Below are 24,950 nucleotides of genomic sequence, written 5' to 3'. Positions count from 1 at the left end.
AATACAGACAGTTACAAAACAAACCAAACACTTCACTCATGAGTACTAATAGGTTGTTTCCTTTCTCGGTCCTAGCGGTAACCACATCAAAGGAATAGATTACATCGTCACATCCTCAATTATACCCTCAGTCACGCCCCCTGCGATAGCTAGTCCAGTCACGTCTCCTCCAATCCATGAGTGATACCGCTTTAGGGCGATTACTTCTGGCATTGTTACTCTGCCCCCTTCCTGGCTGGCTGGCTTCCGACTGACCCTGGAATTAACTGCCAAAACCAACCAGTTCCTGTTAAACAGAGCCCTCACAGATCGGGAGGAAGATTGTTGACTAGGATTCATTTGCTCTGTGTTACACATAAATTAATTTAATTAGCACAAACTTTCACCACGGTAATATTTATTTGGGCACAAGAGGTTTACTCAGGTTGTTCAAGGCAGCACATATTATAAGAATTTTATCAGTGGTGGCTAGATCATTATCACCATGGCGACTGATCATTGAAACTGGAAGGACATTGCGAAGAATGTGGTATTTTTTTTTTAATCTTCCAATTGCATGCTCCACATGAATCCTAGCACGGGACATCTGATGTGAAACAGACACCTCTACGCCAGATAACAGTTTTTTGCATTTTGTGGATGCTGCTACGACAAGCTTAAAACCCTTTGCAGCAAAATGATCAGGAAAATTAAATCCACAATCAGCCAAAATTGCATCTCCTTCCTTAAGCAAATGAATTAATCTGGAATTCTTAGTTATTACTTTGTCACTTGCACGCCCGCCCCACATTTGTGACAAAAAAGTAACAGCTCCTGTTTACACCTAAAAGAAATTTGATGGTATTGTGAGATTTATATGGCATGAAGACTGGTCAGTCTTTGAATAAATATTTCACTACAATCAATTATGCATCTTACACTATCAAACATCTTGTTTTTAAATAAATGAGGCACATTTTGTTTAATTTCCTTTCTTGGTGGCCAATGAATGAGACATTGAAGTTCCCTTGACATAACATCTAACCAACCATGACAAATATTAGCAATAGTACAAATATGTATATTAAATCTAAAAGCCAAGTCCTGATGGGTAAGTCCCAAACACAGCTTCATCAGAGCCATCAGGAAGTGCTCAGCTGGAGGCAGAAGTGCAGTGGTGCAGCATACCCACACTGTCAGTAAGAATGTCAGCAAGTCAAGAAACACCTTGGCTGTAGGCAAGTCAGTATAAAATTTCACTTGCTGATTATCCTTTCTGAAATAAAATATTGTGGACTTTACAGACACTGATTCCTTTGTTTTGTTTTCCAAATATGTTATCTTGAATTCTAAATCGTTAACATGCTGTTTCAAGTTGTCATTCTCCTGTTCGAGACTTTCAATGTACTCCATAGAGTGATCTGTTCCAACTGAGACACTGACATTACTGATTTCTTGGTGGCTTTGGCAAGGTTGTGTTTCTTGGATTGCTTCTTCAGTTAATGTTCTTGTCTTTTGAAGTCTGCTGTATCTACTAATTTTTTGCAGAATTAGTGAGGTTCCAGTGTTTGAACATTGATGGAATGCAATTGGGATGAGCAGGGTCTTTTGATGGGTTACCTAAAAAAAAAAAAAAGTCATGTACAAAAATGTATAATGTTTTACAAAATTAAAATATATTTCTATATTATTTCTATGGCTTTAGTTTCACTTGTGGTAAGAGCAAAAGTGGATCACATATTTTTAAACTATAGGTTTAGTGATTAAATTGACTTGTATGTACACATTATTACACATACAACATTTAGGACAAGTTACATTGCCAATAAGTTAACTTCTCTCAAAAACTATTAACTATTTTAAACCATTTTTCAATATGGATTGTATAGTCAATATATGAAAAAATAAATAAACATAACACTTCATTAAATCACAATACACTTAACAACAGCTGCACGAAATACTTGAATTGTTTGTTTTTATACATCTGTGAATGTTTAACTCACACGCTAACTGCAAATTATAAACGTTTCACTTTTGGCAGCTATAGTTTTGTACAGGTGTCTTCCTAGAATATTGTGTTCAGTTCTGGTCACCTAGTTACAAAAAGGATATTGCTGCTCTAGAAAGAGTGCAAAGAAGAGCAACCAGAATTATCCCGGGTTTAAAAGGCATGTCGTATGCAGACAGGCTAAAAGAATTAAATCTATTCAGTCTTGAACAAAGAAGACTATGCGGTGATCCGATTCAAGCATTCAAAATCCTAAAAGGTATAGACAATGTCGACCCAGGGGACTTTTTGACCTGAAAAAAGAAACAAGGACCAAGGGTCACAAATGGAGATTAGATAAAGGGGCATTCAGAACAGAAAATGGGAGGCACTTTTTTACACAGAGAATTGTGAGGGTCTGGAACCAACTCCCCAGTAATGTTGTTGAAGCGGACACACTGGGATCCTTCAAGAAGCTGCTTGATGAGATTCTGGGATCAATAAACTACTAACAACCAAACGAGCAAGATGGGCTGAATGGCCTCCTCTCGTTTGTAAACTTTCTTATGTTCTTATCTTCAAAACTAAAAACCCGCTGTCATGGCAAATTTCGCCTCCCCCACCCCACCCCGCCCGAGTCATGTGACATAACAGCGTACGAGTCACAGGACAATTAGGTTTCGTGATGCTAAGAGAGGATAGGGTAAAACATCTCGCCATTTTACTTACTGAAATTTACTTTTGTTTTTTTATTGGCATTTATTCGTATTATATTTATTTTTTATATTTATCAATGTTTTTTTTAATCATAAATGGTTGTATTTTATTTTATTGCTCTTGTTTTACTTACTAAAAGTCACATTTGCGTTTTTATTGGCATTTATTCGTATTATATTTATTTTTTATATTTATCAATGTTTTTTGTTTCATAAATGGTTGTATTTTATTTGATTGCTCTTCACGTGATTACATAAGAGCTTTTGCAGTAAATATAAAATATATTAAATATTATTTAATTACACACACACACTGTAGGTCAGCTTTGGTAAAAAGCCCACTCACCACGTCAAGGTCCTGACCTATGGAGTGGGATGTTAGGAGTAGGTTTAACAGAACTTTAAAATGCCTTCTTCTCACATAACCTACAAAAGAAGATGGACTTTAAAGAGGCTGCCTGTCTAAAAATGACATTACCAATTTATAGTGACATATGTTATCAGTAAATCATATGGACATTTCATAATCTTAACTTGTATAGTATGTAATTGTCTAATATCAGTTAATAGGAAAGCAAATTTGAAATTGAAGCATTACATGTACTGTCTGAAACATGTACATGTAAAATGTGAAGTTGTTTATTACTTCAGAATTACATCTACTGTACTTTTATATCATGTTACACCCACCTTATTTGGCACAATTTCACTTCAATACAGTGAATCAGCCCCTCCCCAGCTGGGTCAATATAACTACATTAAACAAGGTGGGTATTAGAACTGACATCCAGTTTACTTTGGATATCTCTGCCCCGGAAATACTCAAGTCAGGCAATAATTCAGTAGCTCAGAAACTAAGACTACCATACTAATTAAAAATTAAAGTGCAAAAGCATCTACAACATTTCTCCAAATAAAAAGGTCTTCGCTCTGGCCATGCAACCATTCGCCATACCTCCCGCATTCCACCATCAGCTCCAGTGCAATCCTGTATGGTCTCCTGCATGTGCAGCAGACCTCCACATCACAGAAATTTACCTCTGGGAGGGGAGTTCTCTCACAGCTCAGGAAAGGAGTAAGAGATCCATCTACAAAACAAGAAATGTGCTTTTGATCATAACATAACCTGGATCTCCACCCATGCAGAGTGTGAGGCTGTTTGCGATGGTAAACAGTCCACAGTCACTACATCCCTGCTGCTGTACATGTGGCCACACAATCAGAACTGTCTTTCCACTGTACTGCAGCAGTGATACGACTTGGGAATGGAAATCATGGTTATTATTAATTCCCAAAGAGTCAAACACATTTAAAGTACTTTCCTCGCAGCCTATGTTACTTACCGTGACCCAGTGATTGTCAGACACATTGAGAATCTGTACAAATCCCTGAGCTGATGAGCTCTGGTGACAGCATACAAACCTCCCACCTGTGGGTACTGTCTACGTAGCAGAGCCTGGCTGTGGTCCATCACCTCATCACCCAGCCAGGTGTGCTGTCCCAACACAATGTTCTGGATGCTTCCAAGGTTCCCCAGCAGTAACGATGGTGCTGGCTGTCCCCGCTGAACCCCCATTACAAGTGAAATATTGTAAAACTTTCAAGTGCATATTATATTAATATAAACAGTAAAAACGTATGGTTTCTAATGTCCACATCACTATGTCACCATGAACCATCCAATTGCCAGGCTACAATGTTTGTTTATTTTTGCTTAATGCTCATCAGTGATCAATTATTATTATTATTATTTATTTCTTAGCAGACGCCCTTATCCAGGGCGACTTACAATTATTACAAGATATCACATTATTTTTACATACAATTATATTATTTTTTACATACAATTACCCATTTATACAGTTGGGTTTTTACTGGAGCAATCTAGGTAAAGTACCTTGCTCAAGGGTACAGCAGCAGTGTCCCCCACCTGGGATTGAACCCACGACCATCTAGTCAAGAGTCCCGAGACCTAACCACTACTCCACACTGCCAGTTCGAGTGACATATTCAGTATCCTGATCAATGAAAGCACATCTGCCTCCAACATCTCTCGTCTCATACGTGCAAATTCCCTTAAAAAATGTACCATGCAACTATTTTTTTAACGTTGTGCCGCTAAAGTCGGGGACAGGTGCTGGCATTGCAGATGAGTTGCTTTCCAGCCTCAATCAGTATGGCATCACTGCAGACATACTTCAAGAGCGTCTGCTGGGTTTTGCAACTGATGGAGCAGCATCGATGCTGGGGAAATACAGAGGGGCAGCATCAATTCTGATAGAACAGATCAACAATCTAATCGTGATTCACTGCATGAACCACAAACTGTAGCTCACTGTTCACAACGCTGTTCGAAGAGTAAGGAAGCAAATCATTTTCAGCTCTTAATCGATTCACTGTATTCATTTTTTTTTCACAAAGTCCCAAGAACCAGAGGCAACTTGAAGCTGTGGCTGCTGAGCTCTGTGTACATATACACAAGGTTGGTCGAGTTTTTGATGTCAGTTGGCTGTCATCTTCCTGCACATCGGTGACTGCTTTATGGGAAAGTTACCCTGCCCTTGTTACATTTTTTAGAAATGGTTAAACAGACATCTCACGTTCTTAGTGATTCGCTGTTTAAATTGTGTACTACAGTACTGATGAGTCAAGGCGTGCCAATATGTTCTATTGTTTTCTATTTTATACCCCCCTCTGGAAATTTGACAAATCGCACCCCAAATACGGTACTATCTCAAGATCACCCCAGCTCCGTACTAATTTAGTACCAATTGTAACAAAAAAAGATCAGCTGACCCCCAGCTTTAGTACTGACCACAGGATTAAGCTCTATATTGCAGGAGCTGAGGGGGGAGCGCAACATGTGAGCGATTGCTTTCAGCTCATTATATATCTAAAGAGTTACTGTCCCTTGGAACAAGATTTTATTTTATTTTTTTCCAGAAACCTAAAGTTTTTTATTATTAATATTATTATTTACAAAATATTTACGGAAATGTATTTACACAGGACAGTAAATACTAAGGGTGTATTGCACACAAATATTTTGCAGTTTTCTTAAACCAAATTTACACGTATAACCTATTTACCTAAAACGGCACTAAAATGAATGAAGCTGCGTTATTGGATAAACAAAACTGTTAGTCCTCATTATTTAATTCACACACAAAACAAACGCATTTGTTTATAGGACGAAACGGGTAGCCTATATGAATTAAGGTAATCAAATCAGAAATGCTAATGACATATTTCAGGTATATAACGGCTTAAGTTCTTAGTGTATCCACCTGAGGCAATCGCGGCCAGTAGTCATGCGCAAAATTATACAATGGAGCAAAAACTTCACAGAAAAAAAAACAAAAAAAAACGATATGAAAAGTGCATTCAAAAGGCGGTGGCTAATCTGAAAATTAGTGGTTCCCATTAGTGTATGTGTTTTAAAAACATTTAGAACGCCCCTCATACAATTAATTCTGGTCTGAATGGCAGCCTTTAGTAGACTCAATTCAATATCCATCCACATTATTGTATTTTAGCACCATTTCAGTTACGATTACAATTACGGTTATAAGGTTTAGTTACAAACATCATGAAATAATGAGAATAATTGGAAGTCGTATTGGACTGAGTTTTTTTTCAATCAAATGAGTATTTAGTATCTTAGGGTTACCTGGTCATTTCTTAGACTCCTACGTTATTCAGTTTTTTGGTACTAACATTTCTGCTATTAGTTATTTAAAAATTCCAAATACCCTGTGTGTGTGTGTGTAGAGAGAGAGAGATTTGTTTTATCTTCTAAACCTTTTCATATATATATATATATATATATATATATATATATATATATATATATATATATATATATATATATATAATTGTAAACTAGCGGCACTCACTCGGGTTCGTTGCCCCTTTAAAAATACGACCCAGCACAACAGATGTGGATTTTTCAAGCGCTAACGCGCTATATTTTAATGAACACAAAATAAAACTACAAAATCTAAATAAACACAACTCCTCTTGGAGCACTAACTCAACTTTCAGGAACCCTCTGCCTAACACGGGACAGCTAAGCTGTTTTTCCCGTCCTCACAAAAACACTGGTTTGGCACCGCACTTACTTTTTTAACTCTGGCTACCCGGAGACAGCGCACCTCTTCTGCCTCCTTCTACTCAGCAGCCTTGAGCATTCTGACTGCTCTCCTTTTAAACCCCGCACCTGGATCTAATTCCCCCAATAACGCCCAGGTGCGAATGATAATTAATAATAAAACAATTAAACTAAACAATAAAACAATTAGCAAACTAAATGAAACAATAAAGCAACACAATCAAACAAAAAGGTGCATTCCGCACATGTTTCTCTCGCAGGGAGGTTTTAACCCCCTCCCTGCTGTCTCTCACTACCTGCTATCTCACAATATATATATATATATATATATATATATATATATATATATATATGTAAAACACCCTAACACTGCATCAATTACAGAAACACTGGTCTCTCTCAAGGCATTTTACACAAATTTGCTATTATTGACACTTTTTCTAAAAGGAATAAAATGTAAGAAGTCACAGCACATATGCTTAATATGTATAGATGTTGTGTATGAGGAAATCGTACTTCATAACTTACATTTTATGTCAACATTTACAGCTCTAAAAAAAAAAAAGATGCTAATACAAACTTTGCAAAAAATGCTTTGAGTATAGAGCAGGGGTGGGCAATCCTGGTCCTGGAGGGCCGGTGTCCCTCCTGGCTTTTGTTCCAACTGTGCTCTCAATTACTTAATTAGACCAATAATTGGTAATAATCAGTACAATTAAGTAATTGAGAGCACAGTTGGAACAAAAGCCAGGAGGGACACCGGCCCTCCAGGACCAGGATTGCCCACCCCTGCTATAGAGGCTCCATAATTATTGATACCTAGTATAGAGGCTCCATAATTATTGATACCTTTATTCAGTGTAAATGAAATGGGGGAATTAAATTAAAACTTGACCCACCAGCTAATCGCAAAGTCAGAAGTTAATGGTGGTTGTATTTATTAGTAGAAGAAAGTGCCCCCTTATGATAAATCAAACTGCTATTAAGTACATATTTCTAATTTGGTTTTAGTGGATGGGTCTAAATGTTGATTTAATCCCCCCAAAGTTGGTTTTAAAATATCAACAAAAAGCAAGTGTACATTCATTATTTCTTGCTATATCATAAAAACATATCTGTCAAAAATAATTTGACCCAATATCCATAATTTTTAATATCCAAACTGCATTATATATTTGTAATAAAGTTATTTGTTTGCAATTTTGATCACCTTGTTTGTTTTCATAGTACTTTTGACAGGAAAGCAGGACTTCAATCAAAACAGATAAATAAGTGCTTTTAATAGAATAAAAAAAAACCTTCAGACAACTGTGAATGAATGACTGTGTTACATTTACTTTGTCAGGGGTGCAGAACTCTGGGGCAAGAAGGTTTTTATTTGAAAAACATAAATAAAATGGGCATTTTACATACAACATTGACAATACAGAGAAAAGTAGATTCCGTAAACAAAAACAAAAAAAAAACGACTTCACATGGGTGGGATCAGTGCATCAATGTGAGGACTTAGAAATTGCGTCACTGTAGAGGCGGAGTTATAAGGCTTGGGGTGTCAGGCATGTTTCGTCCGTCTTGCAAGTATACACTGTTGGCCACATCTGCGATTCGCATGGTCGGACATCCGGGAACTTTGCACTCCAAACTGAGGCTGGGGTGAAAATACGCCACATTATTGCTATGTTTACAATGGGAAACTGTGCTGTGTTTAGTGTTTTTGTGCAATAAAATGCCAAAACAATGTGAATCAGTTGGTTAACCACAATTTGATGAAGGGAAACAAGCCTTCATTTCACCGTTTTCCAAAGGACAAACTAAAAAGCAGATAAATGCCATAAAGAAGCTCAGGAGACACGGGTCCAAATGGCAGCCATTTGCAGAATCCAGGATTTTTATTATAAAAATAATAATTTAAATAGACCTAGGATACATACCTATTGGTACTATCGCTATAATTTACTGATTTACGATGACTCGTTTTTTTGCTAGTACGAACTAGACTAGGTATATTATCTGTACTGTTGCTGAGATTACATTTCCTATAAACTGATGGACTGACTATTACTGACAAATGTCTGCAATAATAATAATAATAATAATAATAATAATAATAATAATAATAATAATAATAATAAAGCCTTTACATCTTTAGAGGATGAAAATTATATCCACACATCGGCTGGGAACTTGTAGGGGCAACTATCGATGTTTGCAGCCGATAATTTGGCTGCATATTGTTCTTCTGCAACATGACATAGGTTCTTCACGTAATTGTACATTATGTCATAGTGAAAAAAGAAAATGTTCCTGTCGCTATTATTTTAGGGGTGGGCATCGATATGAAAATTGTATATCGATATTGTGCACGTATTTCAATATCAATATTGATCATATCGAAGTCTTCCAAAACACAGTCTTCCAGAGCGTGCAGTCCCGGACATCTAAGGGCATCACAGACCTGTTATTGCTCCATCTCATGTGGCTAATAGCCACCAGTCCCTCTAAGAAGTTGGCACCGACCGCACAGGGTCGCATAACTAGTTAGCATGCCGGAGTCTCGTTCGTTATCGGAATTAACCAGACAAATTGCTCCACCAACTAAGAACGGCCATGCACCACCACCCACAGAATAGAGAAAGAGCTATCGATCTGTCAATCCTTCCCGTGTCCGGGCCGGGTGAGGTTCCCCATGTTGAGTCAAATGAAGCCGCAGGCTCCACGCCTAGTGGTGCCCTTCCGTCAATTCCTTTAAGTTTCAGCTTTGCAACAATACTCCCCCCGGAACCCAAACACTTTGGTTTCCCGGAGGCTGCTCAGCGGGTCATGGGAATAACGCCGCCGGATCGCCAGTCGGCAACGTTTATGGTCGGAACTACGACGGTATCTGATTGTCTTCGAACCTCCGACTTTCGTTCTTGATTAATGAAAACATTCTTGGCAAATGCTTTCGCTCGTCTTGCACCGGTCCAAGAATTTCACCTCTAGCGGCACAATACGAATTACCCCGGCTGTCGCTCTCAATCTTGGTACCGGGTTCGGGAAACCCACAAAACAGAACCGGAGTACTATTCCATTATTCCTAGCTGAAGTATTCGGGAGAGTCAGCCTGCTCTGAACACTCAAATTTGGGCTGGAGCGGTGAGTAGCCCTATCTGGGCTGATGTCAGGGAGTCCTTGAAGTCCTCAGTGAGTTTCACTGCCTGCTCCAGGGTGTCGGGGTTGTGGCGTCGTATCCACGCTTGGGTCTCGGCGCCTACCACATGGCAAAACTGCTCAATTACTATGGCCTCACCCATCTGGCCACTTGTCTTATGAGCAGGGTTGAACTAGTGTACCATGTGGTCACAGAGTTTTTGCGCAACCACCCTGGGGTGTTGTGACAAGCAGGGTCTAGTGGTTACGTCAGACCAGAAAGGAGTACACAGACAGACTGTGGATGAAATGGTAAATTATTATTATTATTATTATTATTTATTTCTTAGCAGACGCCCTTATCCAGGGCGACTTACAATCGTAAGCAAATACATTTCAAGTGTTACAATACAAGTAATACAATAAGAGCAAGAAATACAATAACTTTTGTTCAAGCAAAGTATAAGTGTGACAAACCACAATTCAATAATACAGCAGATAATAGTGATAGTTACATCAGGGTATGATTAAATAGTGATAGTTACATCAGGATATGATTAAATACAAAGTACTACAGGTTAAACACTTGGCAGATTACAGTATTCTGAAGTACAGGATTAAATGCAGTAAAATAGGGGCAGATAAGAGCAAAATAAAGCACATTTACATGAAGGGTGATAGTGTCCCAGGATACAAACAGAGGAGTTCTACAGGTGCTCTTTGAAGAGGTGAGTCTTAAGGAGGCGCCGGAATGTGGTCAGGGACTGGGCAGTCCTGACATCTGTAGGAAGGTCATTCCACCACTGCGGAGCAAGGGTGGAGAAGGCGCGGGCTCTGGAGGCAGGGGAGCGTAGCGGAGGTAGAGCTAGTCTTCTAGTGCAGGCGGAGCGGAGAGGTCGAGTGGGGGTGTAGGGAGAGATGAGGGTCTGGAGGTAGCTGGGTGCAGTCTGGTCAAGGCATCTGTAGGCTAGTACAAGAGTCTTGAACTGGATGCGAGCGGTGATCGGGAGCCAGTGGAGCGAACGGAGTAGTGGAGTAGCGTAGGCGAAGCGAGGCAGAGAGAACACCAGGCGGGCAGCAGAGTTCTGGATGAGCTGGAGCGGACGGGTGGCGGACGCAGGGAGGCCAGCCAGGAGGGAGTTGCAGTAGTCTAGGCGGGAGAGTACCAGGGCCTGGACCAGGAGCTGGGTAGCATAGTTGGTGAGGAAGGGTCGGATTCTTCGGATGTTGCTCAGGAAGAATCGGCAAGTGCGTGCCAGAGTGGAGATGTGCTGGGAATAAGAGAGGCAGGGGTCCAGGGTGACTCCAAGGTTCTTAGCTGAGGAAGAGGGAGAGAGTGTGGTAGATTCCAGAGGAACAGAGATAGAGAGATCAGAGGAGGGGGAGGAGGAGGGAAAGAAAAGGAGGTCAGATTTAGAGAGGTTGAGTTTGAGGTGATGCGAGTGCATCCAGGAGGAAATAGCAGACAGACAGGTAGAGATACGGGAGGAGATGGTGGAGTCAGAGGTGGGGAAGGAGAGGAAAATCTGAGCATCATCAGCATAGAAATGGTATGAGAAACCATAGGATACGATGAGGGGGCCCAGGGAGCGGGTGTAGAGAGAGAACAGGAGAGGACACAAGACTGACCCTTGGGGGACTCCAGTTAAGAGAGGGTGAGGTGTGGAGGTTGCTCCACGCCAGGTTACCTGGTAAGTGCGGTTGGAGAGGTAGGAGGAGAACCAGGCCAGAGCAGTGCCAGAGATCCCCAGGTCAGCAAGAGATGATAGTAGAATAGAGTGATCAACAGTGTCAAAGGCAGCAGAGAGGTCGAGGAGAATTAGGACAGAGGAGAGAGAGGCAGCTCGGGCAGAGTTTAGTGAGTTGGTGACAGACAGGAGGGCGGTTTCAGTGGAGTGGGCAGAGCGGAAGCCAGATTGGAGAGGGTCAAGCAGAGAGTGGTTGGACAGGAAAGCAGAGAGCTGGCGGTGTACAGTCCGCTCGAGGGTTTTGGAGAGGAAGGGTAGGAGGGAGACAGGACGGTAGCTCTGGAGGGAGGTGGGGTCGAGGGTAGGTTTTTTGAGGAGGGGAGTGATAGAGGCTTTTTTAAAGGCAGAGGGAAAGATACCAGAAAGTAGAGAGGTGTTGATGAGGGAGGAGATGAGGGGAGTAGAGCAGGAGCAGCAGCTTGAAAGAGGTGAGTGGGGAGGGGGTCCAAGGCACACGTGGTGGGTTTGTGACCCTGGAGCAGGGAGGAGAGGTCAGAGTCTGAGAGGGGAGAGAAGGTGGAGAAGGAGGGTGAGTTAGTAGGGGATGTAGTGGGTGTAGGGGTTGGAGCAGGGGGGGGGGTGCGGGGGAGGGAGAGGTGTTAAAGAGTTTGCGGATATCTGAGATTTTAGAAGAGAAGAAGGAGGCAAAGTCATCAGGGGAGATAGAGGAGGGAGGAGGAGGGGGGGAGGGTTTAGGAGGGAGGAGAAGGTAGAGAATAGTTTACGTGGGTTGTTAGTGGAGGCTTGGATTACAGATTGGAAATAAGCACATTTAGCAGAGGAGAGCGTAGAGGAGAAGGAGGAGAGGAGAGTGCGGTAAAGGTCTAGGGCAGCAGGGAGTTTGGTTCTCTTCCATTTCTTTTCAGCAGATCGCAGTGTGATTATTGCTGAGCGGAGAGCAGAGGAGAGCCAGGGATGGGGAGGGGAGGGGCAAGCAGGTCGGGAGGTCAGGGGACAGAGGGAGTCGAGGGAGGAGGTGAGTGAGGAGAAGAGGGTGGAGGTAGCAGAGTCTACGGAGAGTTGTGAAAAGGAGTCGATAGGAGGGAGGTGAGAGAGAGCAGTGGAGGCAAGGACAGAGGGGGAGAGAGAGCGGAGGTTACGGCGAGAGGTGATAGTGGGGGTAGGAGGAGCAGGGAGAGGGACAGAGAAAAAGAGATGAAATAGTGATCAGAGAGGTCCAGGGGGGTGACAGAGAGGGTGGAGGGGCAGCAGGCCCTGGAGAAGGTGAGGTCCAGTTGACGGACAGCTTTGTGGGTAGGAGGGGACGGAGAGAGACAGAAGTCGAAGGAGTGAAGGAGAGGGAGGAATCCAGCAGAGTGGCTGGGGTTGGAGAGATGGATGTTGAAGTCACCCAACAGGACAGTCGGGGTAGACAGAGAGGGGAGGGAGGAGAGTAGATAGTCGAGTTCATCCAGAAAGTGAGTGAGAGGCCCAGGGGGGCGGTACAGGACAATGAGCAGGAGTTGACAGGGAGAGGTTAGTTGGACAGCATGAAATTCAAAGGTATTGACAGAGAATGAGGTGAGATCGGAGGGGACAGAAAAGAATAAGGAGGGAGAGAGGAGAAGACCCGTCCCACCTCCCCGTCCAGTGAGACGCGGGGTATGGGACAAGACGTAGAGAGAGGACAGGGCAGCAGGAGTAACAGTGTTATCAGGGGACAGCCAGGTTTCAGTGAGAGCAAGGAAATCGAGCGAGAGGTGGGAGGCAAAGGCAGAGATGAAATCAGCTTTGTTAGCAGAAGAGTGACAGTTCCAGAGTGCACCAGAGAGTGTGCGGGAGGGGGGGAGACGCAGAGAAATGAGGTTAGAGGGGTTGGAGGAGCAGCAGCGGAGGGAGGGCAGAGGACGAGGACGGGAGGACAGAACAGGGATGTGAGAGACAGTCATAGCAGGACAAGCAAGACAAAAGGCACAGTAGGAGCAGTAGGGTGGAGGGTACAGACCTGACTAGTAGATAGCTTCTTCTAGAGGCCCGTTAGGTTCGAATCTAGTCGAACAGCGTCTCAGCGCAGGCCTCCCCTTGCTGGACTCCCACAGCTAGACACCCAGCTCTTGCGCTTGCTTGCACCGTTTTATTGTAAAATAAAAGGTTTGAAAAAAACAAAACACAGGATACGGCACTTGAGGCCAAAATAAATAGACAAACAAAACTGACTAACACTTAACAAACGGTGCACGGACAGACACACCATCACGGTGAGTTTAAACACTTATTATTTACGTTATTTTACTTTCCTTTCTCCTCTCCACACCCGTTCTCCACTCACCGAACACACAACCCCGAGTGAGTAAAACGTGCATCTATATATACTGTTGTGCCAGGATTCAATTACCAATTAATTATTCACTTGAATCCCAGCACATGAATTAATTATGTGCAACCTCGTGCTCACATATTAAATACTTTAAATGCACGTGAAGTGATGTGCCATCCTCGTGCCTAAATACAATTCTACATCTTAAATAACTTGTGCTGCACACACCCATTTATATCCCGTGCAGCCATCTCTATACACCAACATTAACACAGGCCACATACAATATATAACACACAAATGCACACAGGGGCGGGGCACATTGCCACAGGTGTGTATTCAGGAACCTCTTGTACTCCCTGAACCTCACCTAGTGAGTTTCCTCCGTGATGTTGAGACGGCGGAGAATGGCCAGCTTTACCAGGTCGTATTGAGCGGCGTCATCATCAGCCATCGCCTGGTATGCTGCCTGTGCTTCACCAATCAGGCAGGGTCCCAATTGGCTCGCCCAGAACATGACGTAGTGGTAGCCAGCCGCTCAAACGCCACCAAGTATGCCTCCGGGTCATCCTCCACCGTCATTTTATGCGTCCTCGCTTTTGGGGCCGTCATAGTAGGTCCCGCTGATACTGTGGGCGGTATCGCCAGCCCGACCCTCTCGATCAGCGCGGTGTACCTCTCCTCTCTCCGTCTCTCCTCAGCCTCCCATCTGCTTTCCAGCTGCGCCGACAGTGCTGCGTAATCCATCCCTTTTCTGACAGCCACGTGTGGCAAAGTGGTGAGTGGATACAGGTGAGTGCAGTGCAGGTACAAATCACATAGACAATTACTAACAGGTGCAAGGGTGTTTATTGATAAATTACAATGTCCAGAGCCTTAATGCAAACGCCTGTAAATAATAATGATGGAGTGATACAGCGGCGTGTATCACTCGGTATTTGTAAATCCCTGGGTTTGACCCGCAACCAAAAAGTCCAGTTTTACACACCAACACTAAACACAAAACACAAACACAGTTCTTAGTGATAGTGAAATAAGTGCAAGTGGTGTATTACAGTTCTCTGTGAAATGCAGGGGTAAAAGTGATGTCCGGGTTTATGCTGGCTTCTGCTACAGCTCCGGATCGTGTTATAGGAAGTCTAGTTTTAAACAAACAGACAGTTTTAACAAACACTAACAGACAAAACAAACTCACGGTTTACAGTACGGTAACACAGGTTCCTTGTAGGTTGTTTCTAACCATTTACCAAGGAACAGATCACGTCAGCTATAACCCCTATTTATATCCTCGCTCATGACCCCTAGTTTAACGAGCGCATCCGCTCCTCCAATCCTCAGATGCCACACCGTTTAACGTCTGGGTCATCGAGTTTGGATACCGTAGCTGCGCCCCTTTCCTAAATGACCAACTTCCACCTACCCTACAGAATAAATTGTCGTGCCATTTAGTTAAGGGTACTCTGTTCCCATTACACAGTGCCCTCACAGGTCGAGAGGGAGATCTAACACCAAGCACTATTCGATCTCTGTCACAGATACATATAGATGTTAAGAGATATTTACATAAGAAAAGCAATAACTTACTAGGTCTTGTTATATTGTTTTACTATTCCATGCTATCATGAAGCCACCTCAAAACTGAAATATTTCTATACTTCACTGCGAAGACTAGCCGGTTTCAGCTATTTACATCTTAAATTTCACAGTGGTGTAACAAAGTATGAACATGTTGTTAAAAACAGCAAAATATAAACATTTAAAGCCCTGGAGTTAACAAAATCATGTGACTAACAAAGTAGAAACGCTAAAAGAAAACGAAACTGAAATCCAGAGGATCGCTCTGATTGTTGCATTTCTGTTATAGTTATTTAATTGTTCTGGTTTCATTGTATGCAACAGTAACTGAAAAAATATTCTGAAATGCTGTTTTTCTTCATTCCCTGTCTCTGCGGTGTAAATTTACCTGTCTGTATTTAGACACAGCTCTCTGCATCCATGTAGTTTTTTTGGAATTGACAGACAGTGCCGAGCTAGGGGTAGGACTGTAGCTGGACAATATATCCAAAAATATAAACGTGAAGTATCTGAAATTACTGGCATATTTATTTTATTGTCCTGCAGTGTTCTTTCTCTCTTTTTTTATGCATTTTTCTACTACTACTTGGTATATATTTGGTTTACAAATTATTTTACATAATCCGCTGCAGTAATGCTTGATCATGGCCGGATTACTGAACGGGCTACCGGGCAGTTGCCCAGGGGCTTCTGGCCACCAGGGGACCCCCCCGACGACATGTCATGCAACGTGCATTTATGCCACCGAAATAAATTAGAATGAGCAAGTCAACTGTCCAATGTTTACACACTCACTGTTTAAGCACACCAAATTGACCAATTAAATTGTGTGAATATTTTCTACCAGAAGACATACCCTTTACGATTGGTACAATGGTAAGGGAGGGTGGGTTTAATGTAAAGACTGACAAAATTGAGAAAAAAATGTAGCTAGCCAGCTAAGAGCAAAACCAGAAGAAAGCATGGATCAACGCACTCCGAGCGGGTACATTAAGCAAAAGCAAAAAATGGAGAAAGAAGCTAGAGTGGCAGCTCTTTTACAAAGCTTTTTTAAAAAAGGGGGTTGATAGTTGCTCGTCAGAGGAGGCATCTGTTGCTAGTGCTAGCTCCTCGCTAATGTTAGCAATGAGGTTGATTGTGAAACCACCAGTCCCGCTTGCGAGTCCGAGCAGCCGGACAGTCTCTCACCACCACCTGGAGCCAACAGTGCTACATGCGACACGGTCCCAGAGGTTAGTGCCACCAGCTCAAGCACAACCCATGATAGCGGTGGAAATATCAACGACCCGTCTTTGTGGGGAACGATAGACGAGCGACTCCGGGCGGCGTTGTGGAGGAAAATTATGGAATTCTGACAAAATATATTTAACCCTTTGCGGTCCATTGTCGGACTGGGTCCGACATTGCAATTATTCCTCACAGGTCCTTTGTCGGACTGGGTCCGACATCATTATAGCAACGCAATAAACGGGTGTTTAGTCGTTTTTTCTCCGGAAAAAGCCGAGAAAACCATTCAATTGCCGAGTGGTAGCGACAGGAGCCGAGACAAGTCGGAAAAAAAAAAAAAAAAAAAAAGGCGTATTTCATGAATAGTCATACATGGTATCAGGTATCAGATAATGGGCGTTCATAGTAAACAAGCTGGCTAAGTGCGTCAGCGCACTGAGACTATCATGGACATTTGCAGAGCTTTTTTCAGATGTTATAGTAATAAAATAATGACTTGGATCGCATTATTGAGGAGTTTGGTGATAAAACGAGTGATCTGGAGATGATCGATCGGTATGTACGACTATTATTATTATTATTACTTATTTCTTACATAGCTGAACGCTATAGCAAACAAAAGGGTGGGGCGGGGCTGGAGATGCCTAGTGAGTGCTTTGTTGATATGCATTTAAACCCGTTTGACTGTGAAAAAAATACTTTTAAACAGCGCGTATAAAATTAACTGCGCGTGTGAAAATTAATTAGACCTGGCGTGCCTGACGCGCGATTAATAAATGGACCGCAAAGGGTTAACTGAATATGAAGTGCCTTTCAGTCTACAACAGACAGTGATTACATCAGCTGAAGCCTAACAGTTGAACCCCCAAGCATTGATTGAAATATCTGGAGCTGATAATCAACCTGAATCCTGAGTCTCTTTGGATAGAGGAGAGTAAATCCACTACAGCGTTAATTGAAAGCGGGATGTCTGCTTCCAAAAGCGAGCGGCCAAATATCCAGCGTCAACACAGGACGTTGCTGGGCATAGGACAAGTTCCCTAACAAATGATTTATTTTCTTGCTGCTTACAGAATGGAGAAATAGTTTCAAGAGATTGGCTCAGTTACTCACCTACTACTGGACATGTGTTCTGCTTTGCCTGCAAGGTTTTGTCCACTAAAACAACTGGAAGACTGGAAGCACTCTGATCGTATAACTGAACACAGCATAGAACTAATATGCTTGCGTTATCACAGCAATGAAATGCAATTGGTACTGTTGATACTTTCCTTGTGCGGCAACTGGAGGGGGAGAGCAAGTATTGGATAGAGGTGCTGAGGCATGTTGTTGCCGTGATCAAGTTTTTGGGTGAGAGAGGCCTCCCATTCCGGGGCGACGATGATCAGCGCATTCTAGGGTCAGCGCATAATGGAAACTACTTGGGAATTTTAGAGCTGATTTCTCAGTTTGATCCCTTTTTGGCTGATCACATTCAGAAATATGGTCAGAAGGGTAGAGGCAGTACATCCTATTTGTCTTCTACAATATGCGAGGAATTCATTGCGCTAATGGGGGAGAAAACTAAGCGGGTCATTGCAGCCGAGCTACAGCATGCCAAATATTTTTCTGTGATTGTGGATTCAACACTGGACCTCTCTCATGTGGACCAGCTTACTTTTATTTTCAGATTCGTCAATAATGAGGGGAAAGTTGTTGAACGATATATTGGATTCGAGCCTACTGAAAGTCATACTGGAGCGAGCCTGGCTGACAGTGTACTTGCAATGATCAGTGACCTGGGCTTGAATCTGTCCAATTGTCGCGGCCAATCATATGACAATGCCAGTAACATGTCCAGCCGATGCAATGGTCTTCAGGCCCATTTAAACAAACAAAACCCACTAATTCATTACATACCATGCGCTGCACATTATTTGAATTTGGTTGGTGTCAATACCATTGAGAAGAGCTGCCAAGAGGCTAGTAATTTTTGTTGGGATACTGCAGTCCATGTACAGTTTTTGCGCTGCGTCAACTCACCGGTGGAATAAAGTTTTTCACAACGCTGACATCAAAGTAAATATGACTCTGAAATCCCTATCAAGCACGCGATGGAGCTGTCGCGCTGACTCAGCATCAGCACTTTGGAAGAACTACAGCTCAATAAGTGATGCTTTGGGGAGTTTGTCAGGTGACATGCATGAAACTCTTCATACATAACGCGAGGCAACTTCGTTGTGTGGCAAAATGGAACGCTTGCAGACAGCCTTCACGGCCCATTTCTGGGATGCCGTCCTACACAGGATGACAACTGAGCTATTGCAGAAAAGCGACATTGACTTAAAGACTGCTGTGCGAATACTGAAGTCTTTGCTGTCATTTGTGGCATTGCTTCAGGATCAGTTTTCAGACTTTGAAAAGAGTGCCATGGGTGTTAGAGGTGTGTGCCAGACCTATCAGCACAACCTTCATCGGATAAGGAAACGGAAAGCATTTGCATATGAAACCAGGGAACATGAAGTCACAATTGAGGGGGGGAACAAATTTCAAGTTGAGATTTTCAACGTGATGATTGATCAATTACTCAGCTGTCTCAATCAACGACTGGATGCATACAAGCCGCTGAATGATTGCTTTGGAGTTCTGTTTGATGACACCAGTGATATTCGTAAGCGGGCCAATACACTTTCCTCTGCTTACCCAACTGATTTGGATCAGAGCTTTGCAGACAAGCTCATTCAATTTAAATTCTTTGTAAGAGCTGAGTAGTCCCCCTCTCTGGGGGTGGGGGGTCTACGAGACAAATGGTTCGCTTGCACAGCAAGGCGGCCACTTCCTTCTGATGTACCGAGGTCTGGAGAGGGTCTGCCACGAAAGTATTTGTGATGCCTCGAAAGGGAGGAGGTCCCAAGCGAAACTGAAGCACGTAACCATTTTGCACGGCGGCAAGCACCCAGGAGTCTGAGGTGCAAGCGCGCCAGTGCTGCAGCTGTTGTGCCGAAAAGGCCACCAGCCTTCAGGGGCCCTGCTGGGGCTGCCGAGGCTGAGGCTGGGCAGTTTGGGGAGGCTGTCTAGGGCGCTGGCCCTGAAAACACCTCCTGTGACGCTGGTGTGTGGACTGGTCACGACCTGCGTTCCCTGCCGGATGGGCCCGGTTGCTTGCCGCTGATGTGCCCTGTAGGCGATGCCTTAGGTCACCCAGTGGTGCCATGGGGACTGTTGGTGCAACATGTTTCAGCACACTAGGACCCGAGGCCGTACGATCCCAGGAGGAGCGTACCACCTCCATGAAGTCTGGGAAGGCCGGGAACTGCTGAGGGCGAGGAGCCTTCGCCTGCGTCCAGAACACGGACCAGCGTGGTTCCGCCGCTGGCGTCCAGGGGACCTGCAAGAAAGCTGCAGTGTGTCCCATAAGTGCCGTTACCGAGCTGGACATGGGGGGGCACTGGCTTCCGAGGCAACCTCGAAGCCCGGTTCTTCCTCAGCAGGGGTCTCGCCCACCTGCATGTCAGAGGAGAAGGAGGCCTCGTCCCCAGAGGCCGCTATGGAAAGTGCGTCCTCTAGCACTGGCTGAGACGCCTCTCCCCATCCCCCCTGAACTCCCCTAAGGGAGGGGGGGGTATGGCAAATGGGGCTGCAACGGGGCCTGGGCCTGAGCCGCTGGCGCCTGTTTAGCCAGAAGCTCTAAGACCTGGGCCACCTGGGCCTTCAGGTACATAATATCCCTTGCCTGCTTGGAGCGCTTCACCCTTCTTGCTTGCGGAGATGGGGAGCGACTGCGGGCAGCCTGTGCATCGGGGATGTCTAGCAGGGGGTCCTGGGACAGGTCATGGAGGAGGGGCTCTGGGGCTCCAAGAAACACTGATGGTCTGGCCATAGAGGCCGTGGAGCTCGTCCTCGTGGCACTCCCCAGACGAGCTTCCTTCACTGGGGGCTGGAAAGCCTCGCAGATGTTACAGCCACCTCCTTCTCGAGGGCCGAGGTGGCATGTTGCACGCCCAAGCATTGCACGCAGAGGGAATGCTTGTCCTCCTGCAGGATGTTGGCGTTGCAGGCCGTGCACGGGTGGAACCCCGACTTGACATGGGCCTGGTGTTCAGCATGCTGTGCAGAAAGCACCACTCACACTGCGCTCAAGCACTAGCGCTAACAGTACCTAACACTGGACACTATGCCCATGCAGCAGTGTAGAATCAAGCACCACTCAACCCGTGCACCGCGTGTGCTGAGCCTGTGCACGCACTGAGTACCGCAACACCACGTGCACCTTGTACGCAGCCCGAGTGCCGCATGCACAGAGTACTGCGTATGCAGAGCAGTGACTAAGCACTGACGCTGAGACCCTGGGCATCATGAGCCGTATGCACTAAGCACCCGTGCACCGAGATACCTGAGTATCAAGGGCACCCCATGTGCCGCGGTACCGCAGCACCAGAGGCCGCTACGCAGAGTGCCTACCCTAACCGCGTGGTCTACACACCTGGTCAGCGCATAGCTTGTACCGGGGGACACAAGGCTGAAGCCGTGGTGGGCAAGTTGAAGCAGACAGCAACACGTGGAAAGATAGTAAAAAGGAGAGCACACTTTTTTTTGGGGGGCCCGATACACCGCAGTGGGTGGGCCTACACAGCCAAGAGGGTCTACTTGCGGGGATTCAGCAAGGCCTAGCCCCGTGGAGGTGACGCAGCTGGAATAGTCACTCAACAGCGGGGATACGGCAAGGCCTAGCCCCGAGGAGGAACTGTGTACTCTCCGGAAGACAACCATTTGTGGATGACTGCACAGGCAGTCACTCACACCACGACAGACAGATACAAAAGGCGACCTACCACGCAAGCAAGGCCGCTGAAAGACAGAAAGACAAAAGGGCTTGGTCTTTTCAAAGTCGTTGATTCCGGGAAAGCGGCAAGCCAGCTTTCAGCATGAATGCAAGGGAAATACAATCGACTTCATTTGACTCGAGAAGCTCTTTTCTTATAAATACGCTCAGCTAAATACAGAGGTCTTACCTTACCGTCTTGAGAAGAAAAAAGAGAAATGGCTTCCTTGGTATTGTAGTTTTATACCCTCGTGGGCGGGACCGAGTGCATCATCCAAGGAAGGGGCCTATTGGCAGCTCTGATATAGAGAGCTCAGCGATACCTACCCAATGGACAGGCATATCCCATACATAATGTCTTGGTGGTCATCTTCGAATTGAAAGGGAACCTAGATACGTTGGACATGGACAGCGGACATGTTTTGGCATTATGCTTTGCAGCAGGGCATTAGTTTAGCATTGGCGTGGATGTACTTTTTTTTTTGTTTTGTAATTATTCGGTTTTAATGCTAGTGTTTTTATAAGAACATAAGAACATAAGAAAGTTTACAAATGAGAGGAGGCCATTCAGCCCATTTTGCTCGTTTGGCTGTTAGTAGCTTATTGATCCCAGAATCTCATCAAGCAGCTTCTTGAAGGATCCCAGGGTGTCAGCTTCAACAACATTACTGAGGAGTTGGTTCCAGACCCTCACAATTCTCTGTGTTAAAAAGTGCCTCCTATTTTCTGTTCTGAATGCCCCTTTATCTAATCTCCATTTGTGACCCCTGGTCCTTGTTTCTTTTTTCAGGTGAAAAAAGTCCCCTGGGTCGACATTGTCAATACCTTTTAGGATTTTGAATGCTTGAATAAGATCAACGCGTAGTCTTCTTTGTTCAAGACTGAACAGATTCAATTATTTTAGCCTGTCTGCATGTAGGTCTGCATGCCTTTTAAACCTGGGATAATTCTGGTTGCTCTTCTTTGCACTCTTTCTAGAGCAGCAATATCCTTTTTGTAACGAGGTGACCAGAACTGAACACAATATTCTAGGTGAGGTCTTACTAATGCATTGTAAAGTTTTAACATTACTTCCCTTGATTTAAATTCAACACTTCTCACAACATATCCGAGCATCTTGTTGGCCATTTTTTTATATCTTCCCCACATTGTCTAGATGAAGACATTTCTGAGTCAACATAAACTCCTAGGTCTTTTTCATAGTTCCCTTCTTCAATTTCAGTATCTCCCATATGAAAAGAAACTACTAGATTACTACTATGTTTACACAATTACTACTACATACAGAAGTAAATCAGTAGTAATCATGTAGTAACCATGTAGTGCCTTTAGGAAACGAGTAGTATTTGTGTGGTAACTATGTAGTGTAAGTAAGCAGTCAGACTAGTAAGAAAAGCAGGTATTCAGTTGTAATTTCAGTAGGAAATGTGTAGTATTTACTACAGTGAAACGACCCAAAACTCTACTTATTACTACACATTTTACTACCAAAATTACTACTTATTTACTGATGTATGCAGACGTAATTGTGTGGTAATTAAGAAGGTAATCAGAAGTAAACATGTACTAGTAATCTAGTAGTCTTTTTCAGAAGGGTAAACCATGCCGTGTACTGAAACACAGCTGACATACGCAGCAGCTTAGATTTAAAAATGTACTTTTGTTTAAGGTTACACAACAAAAATCTGTATAATAGCAACTGCAAAGTCCACATACCTTGTCCTACGCCGGACTGGAACAAACAATACCTTCCAGAGTACCGGACGGCAGCCCAGTAATGTTGTCCATCGCCTCAAAGTACATGAAAGTATTTCTACAGTCGCCACTTTTGTTGTTGGGGTCTTTAAAATGTTTGTACTGTATTTTTAGTTTCTTTATTTTGTCACGGCACTGTATTGCAGTCCGATGCAGTCATTTCTCCAGCAGTATTTTCGCGATCTTTTCAAACACTTTAAAATTTCTTATTGCTCAATTGTTCCTGTATGGCACTTTCCGACCATACATTAATAAGTGCTCTAATTTCATCACCTCTCGCATCGATTGCGTCAGCCATTGTTGGAGTGAAAATTTAAAAAAGCAGTGACGTTGCGTCTGGGTACGTAGCAGCGTAAAGACATATCCTCGAGAAAGTGTCCTGGCTGAGGGCATCAGATGAGTCTAGGGCATTTGCCATTTAGTCCCACCTTTCGCTTCCAGAGCTCGGCAACTCTACGAAATCAAGCCACACTGTCCCGAACCCAACTACTGCCCTAAAACCTAACCTCAAACCCAATACCTAACCATTAACAATCAGCTGATGCCGTCAGGACACTTTCTAGTGGATATTCCTGTGTGCTGCGGGTAGGTAAGGGAACGTAAGGGTACTTCCGCACAAACTAGTTTGGGACTCAGCGGGTGCGACATACGAAACTGTACCTCCTGAAACCAGTTTGGGTCCACGCGGAGGTGTACCGGAGCCTGGTGGAAACGCCTCGGATTCAGACGGACTTGCCGAGATGCACTCAAGCGTGGCTAGTGGAAACAGGATATAACGCCCCTTCCCCTTCACAACGTATTGTTATTTTGTTATCCGAACATTAGTTTCTATCCTGTTCCCGAGTACCAACACTTTCGCAGGCCGCGCCTCCTGCCTCTGGGTTATTTTGGGTTAGTCATTTCTATGTTGTGCTTAATATTCTCACGTATTAAGTGTTTTTGAATGTCGTTTCCCACCCCCCGAGTTTAGTGTAAAAAAAAAAAACACTCCCTACCCCCACCTTACGACTACATTCACCAACATACCAGACACTGAGATGTGCCTCGAGATGTGGGTCTAATTGCATAGAAGCATCATGTGACTGCCTGACACTGACTAACCATGACATCAGCCCAATAGCCAGCCACCAAAATAATACTACTCTTAAAAGGGCAACGTCAAAATGTAGAACTTTGTGTTGTGGGTTTTTCGGAAAAGGGTTAAAACAACGCCAAATGTAGAATTTGTGCAAAACTGTATATAACAATACACTATTTTTTAAATAGTATTACAATTAATGCATGCACAATGTGGAAAATAAATTCACACAAAATAAGTGCGAAAACACATTGGTCGAAGAACACAGGCTACTGGCACTATCCTGGCACTATCTGTATGTATTTTAATAGTATGGTCCGTTGTTTGTACTCTTTTTTTAAATAGTATTACATTTAATGCATGCACAATGTGGAAAATAAATTCACACAAAATAAGTGCAAAAAAAAAAGGTGGAAGAACACAGGCTACTGGCACTATCTGTATGTATTTTAATAGTATGGTTCGTTGTTTGTACACTGTTTTTTAAACTAGTATTACAATTAATACATGCACAATGTGGAAAATAAATTCACACAAAATAAGTGCGAAAAAACATTGGTCGAAGAACACAGGCTACTGGCACT

At 43.7% G+C, this 24,950-nt stretch overlaps 1 long non-coding RNA gene across 1 annotated transcript; it reads right to left on the bottom strand.

Moving 5' to 3' along the window:
• Nucleotides 1-332: 332 nt before the first annotated feature.
• On the bottom strand, nucleotides 333-24,319 carry LOC131740074 (uncharacterized). The gene is made up of 4 exons (XR_009330721.1): nucleotides 23,250-24,319; nucleotides 3,641-3,773; nucleotides 3,032-3,111; nucleotides 333-1,599 (listed from the first exon to the last, which is right to left on the bottom strand). It is a non-coding gene; the product is annotated as an uncharacterized LOC131740074 (long non-coding RNA).
• Nucleotides 24,320-24,950: the final 631 nt, after the last annotated feature.

This window comes from Acipenser ruthenus, chromosome 12 (assembly GCF_902713425.1).
Source record: "Acipenser ruthenus chromosome 12, fAciRut3.2 maternal haplotype, whole genome shotgun sequence".
NCBI lineage: Eukaryota > Metazoa > Chordata > Actinopteri > Acipenseriformes > Acipenseridae > Acipenser > Acipenser ruthenus.
The sequence above is the reverse complement of the archived record's forward strand: the minus strand, read 5'-3'. Positions and strand labels throughout refer to the sequence as shown.